Below are 5,086 nucleotides of genomic sequence, written 5' to 3' on the forward strand. Positions count from 1 at the left end.
GTATGTATGAGCACATATCTGTGTGTGTGTGTGTGTGTAGTACGTATGTCTGCGCGTGGCTGTTTTTTATCCCGGTGACTTATACAATGTATAGTGCGCGTATATAATCGTAGAAATGATCCAATCGCGTCTAATGAAAAACGGAGCAAAACGTCAATGATGTTGTCGAACATATTCTCTCTCTTTACTCTCAATCTCTCCTCTTTTTCTTTTCTGGAATGAATTATACATATATGTATATATATGTAATAGAAATTATTTTTGATCATTGTAGCAATTGTTAATTGGAAGCGCGTTGCTTATGCATAAAACGTATTGCTTTGTTGTTGCTATCGTTGTTTTTCTTTTCGACGCTTGTTATTTCTCTTCGATAAGATTGAAGAGATATGGGGACGCTCACATGACAAAAACGTGGCTCTTTCATATGTATATACGATACACATACGAGAGCGTATATTCTTCGACAGGGTCACGCGCACGTTTATTTGCCTCTGCACGTCTCGTGAGTGATGTAAATGAGCTACGGACGAAGATAGAGTAGTATTTTTGGTTTTTTTTTTTTTTCACCGCACGCGGATCCGAGTGTACGCGCGTCGAATAATACCAGAATCATCTCGCTGACAATTCGAAATTGCGCACAGACCATAATCCCTGTATGTAGACTTTTCAATTTAATTTCACTCCGAGAGGAAAAAACAAAAGAGAGAGAGAGAGAGAGGGAGAGAGAGAGAGAGAGAAAGAGAGAGACAGATAGACAGACAGACAGACATAGAGTAAACATGTCTCTGAAATCGATAATTTTGCAGAAATGCAAGATTTCCAAATATTTTCTGTTGACATCATTTCTGTTCTGTGTTAACGAAGCAACGATTTTTTTGCGTATTCATACACATATATATCTCTTCATCTCTTTTAAAATATGAACGAAATGTAAAAAATATCACACACGCTGTGAAAACTCGATTACGTATTTTGATTGTTATCACGACAATAAATTAATTACCGTAATAAAACAAAGAGAATGAGTATTGCGTGTAGATTTTACATGCGTGTGTGTGTGCATCTATATATATACATATATGTATATGTGTGCAGGGTACAAGCGGAGAACTTTTTACAGCTTTTATTTCGTAAATTCTGTTAAATGGAATTCCATTATCCCGTTGTGTTAGCAGCTGTAAAATTTGATTTGACCTTTCTGTGTGATTTCGGCGATGTTGTAAACTAATTGTAAGTCTCGCGGCGTAATATAAAACGACGAAAAACACACACAATTTTATGTTTACTGCTGCCAGAGGAGCCAGCACGCGTGTGTTGAATATATTACGAGATGTCGCGAGATATTCACGTATCGAGATATTGCTAATAACACTATTGCGCGCACACACAAATAAAGATTGCGTTTTAATTGAGTAAATAATTGATGTTAAAGTTGGCGTCATCAAACAGCGAGCGGTAACTTGTGAATTAAGAATTAATTTAGTTCCTCGGTAAGCGAGACTTTTAATTTAATGAGCATTCTGACATCTTATTATTTTAGCTGCTCACAGGAGATAATTTTTGTAAAACTTATTGACATTCTTTATCTTACATTTAAATGCAGTTTTCGTTTCTTGCAATGGCATGTAGTTTCGAATCACAGCTTGATTTCTGCATCTTAATAACGATACATTATCATCTTTAGAAACGTACCGCGAATGATGCAGATATTTAATGTAGCGAAAGTGTCGAGAGAAACGTGCGTTCAGTCGTCGTTATTAATGTATGGAGATGTTTACGCGGCATTTACAATGCGAGCGACGTAATTTTCGGGTTCGAAACACTCGACAAGAGATTCTGGATGACATAGTGTCGGGCAAAAATGAAGGGTTTCCTGAAACGGTTCTCGTTCCTCCGCGACGAGAATAGATAACGTAATCGTATTTTAATGACAATGTTTCGCAACAAATTTACAAAGGAGGGAGGAGCAAAAGCATAATATATTTTTGCCGTTCTATGCAATTTAAAGAGATACATCTTGGCAAAAAAGATTAAAGAGATGTAAAGATGCTTGGATAGACATTGGATAGACATCACTTTGTATCGTGCTCTACGGTTTTTTTTTTCTTGTGATTGTTCAAGCATTAATCTTTTTGTTAACATGATAGTTAGTAGGTACTTAGTGATTTTTATCTGCAGTACAGTCACGGTGAATCTGTGTATGGAAACACCGAATGCTGGATAGTGCGGCGATCGTGGATCGAGAATTCAGAGATTCCGCGCGGAATACGGCGAGTATCGGCGATATCGACTCATAGATAAAATGATCAGATTTTCCGCAGCTTAAAGTAATATATATATTTTTTCTTTCATATAAAAAATTAAGTATAATTTGCATTAATGCCTATTGTTTACGTTATTGATAACGAGCATTAATCGTACAATTAATAAGTAAAAGAGAATACTCTCAGTGTTTTTATTTATATTAGAATTGAATATAAGAATGTAATAAGTTTGTAATATATAAGGGGGAGGGCTGTTTTTGATACATTATATATTAAAAATGGTTTTTAATTTAGTTTGGAAATTATGCATTCTTCAATTCTTGATAAAAAATATTTCTTTTAAAATACATATTTATTGTGTGCTAGCAGTTTTTACAAAATTATTATTAGTTAACTCAATGTGTATGTATGTGTGTGTGTGTGCGTGTGTGTGTATGTGTGTATATACACACATTTTATTTATATGTAGCATGATGATTTTATTCTGAAATAAACCTCATCTGTATGTAAAGTTTTTATTTGAGCGGAATTGCCAGTGTTCAAATAAAAGCTTCAAAAGCTGGATACTGAAATAGAACTATTAAGGATCAAATATTTAAGAAGGATTCTCGTGTATTAGAGAAAGTAAGCCTAGGAATATCTAGACTGCACAAATTAATTGTTTATCAATTTTAAAGGAAAAGATTAGAGAGAAATTTTAAAATATATGTACCGTACTCTCCGAATATAGGAAAACGCTAAAGTATTCGGTCGCAAACTAATTATGATTGCATCATAGCGCAATGTTCTCATGACACTACATTATCTTCTTACGGCACATTAACGTTCGTCACGTCGAAAACACGCTATCGTGAAAAGCTTCTAGTAGCAATACTGCCGGTACGATAACTGTTGCCGCGCGGTGGAATCGTTGTAACGTCGAGATTGACTAAAGATGAAACACATATTGTTGAAAAGTGCATGCTGCGCAGTCGGCGATAAGTATAATGCTCGTGAGTCGATACTCGTTAGACGCTCACATCACGATAGTCACCTTATTACGCGAGGTGACGACATTTAAGCTACGGTGACGCAAAAAAATGCGTATCCGACACAGCGCTTCGGACTTTGAAAGCGCGTTCAGCTTTCCGAGTTTAATCATATTTGCAGTCTGGGTGACAACATGCTACGTCGCATGAAAAGCAAAATTCACGAGCGTATGAAAAAAAAGATCATAAATCATTAATGAGATTTATTATATTTTGTGACGGTAAAATATATTCGTTAGAGACAGCGCGCGCGGCTTGTTTTCTTCGTACGGCATATTTTGTTGCAGTACAGGTTTAACTATGCATGTCGCTTGTTACAACTTGCGTCGTTTGCTTCTCCGCTTGATGATAAATCCCGTGCTGTTTTCCACATGTGTTTTTCCACATGTACATAAGCGTGATCCGCGTCACGGCAATCATACCTCTTCTTTTGAACAGCTAAAAGCTCATCATCTGCATAATCGTGTTACATCAAATCAGGCTATACGCGTTTGTCTCTCGCGACATCAAATTCACAGGCAGTGACTCTTGTTTAGTATGCCGGATAACATGCGTTGCAATTTGCAAGGATAGCGGACAAGAAAATATGCATTGTACAACGCGCGAGCTTAACGAACTGTTCTTAAAAAGACCAAACTTTTTATTCAAAGTATAATTAAATCCCTCCTCTCCCCGAGATCTTAAATCTACACTCATGTGGAGTTTCCTTGCGCGGATTAGCATGCTGTCACCGCAAAGTTTTGATTTTCTTGCTTGAGATATTTTGGAGACTGAGTCCAAAATACACATTGTCGCAGCAGTTGTACTTAGCATTATTTTCTCGTAACTCCAGATAGTTTAAAAAAAAAGTAGTCTTTTATAGAAAATTATTTTACTGTAGGAATTGCAGTAATTTCTCTTTTTATTTAATATTTTTTTAATTTTCAGAGAGTAAATGAAAAATGTATTGCAATATTGTAAAATGTAAAAATATATGTAGAGCGTAATGTTATGTGAAATTTGGATAAAACTAGAAAAGAGCAATTTTTAGGATTGTAAATCTGATAAAAAGTATTTTAAGCGGTTTATGATTGACACAAATGCATAGTAATTTAGAGTAGCTGGGAACACCGAACGCGCTCTCGAAGTTTTAGTAGTTCCATATTCAGAACTCGCTTTCTGTGCCGACCTAGCCTTTCGTAACGCGTGGTCGCTATTGTCTCTATAGAATTCCCATTTAATGGACAGTTGTAATATTCGATCTTTCAACTGGGAAACTGATACTTACAATATCTAAGCCCTACGTCAAAAGTCGCTCACGGGCTAGAGCCGATCCTTTACAGATTTCTCCCGGCTCTATTCGTGTTAATCGCGAAGAATTAGATGGCGCCTGGCTTTAATTTCTATGTACAGTAAAACGTCTCTCTCATAAATAGCACTATTAATTGTATTCGTTTAATTTCTTCTGTTTTCATCTTTGTTGCAACATTACTCTCATTCTCTATATATAACAGACAATCAACGCTATTAGACAATAGGATTTTTGCATCGACAATAGTGAATACTAACAATGATGATAGGTAATCGTAATATGATGATAATAGTTTCAATGATATAATATCGACAATAATAGTAATTTAGTCTTCAATATATATATATATATATATATATATATATATATATATATATATATATATATATATATATATATATATATATATATATATATATATATATATATATATATATATATATATATATATATATATATATATATATATATATATATATATATATATATATATATATATATAT

Source organism: Formica exsecta, unplaced genomic scaffold (assembly GCF_003651465.1).
Source record: "Formica exsecta isolate Colony F162 unplaced genomic scaffold, ASM365146v1 scaffold350, whole genome shotgun sequence".
NCBI classification, from domain to species: domain Eukaryota; kingdom Metazoa; phylum Arthropoda; class Insecta; order Hymenoptera; family Formicidae; genus Formica; species Formica exsecta.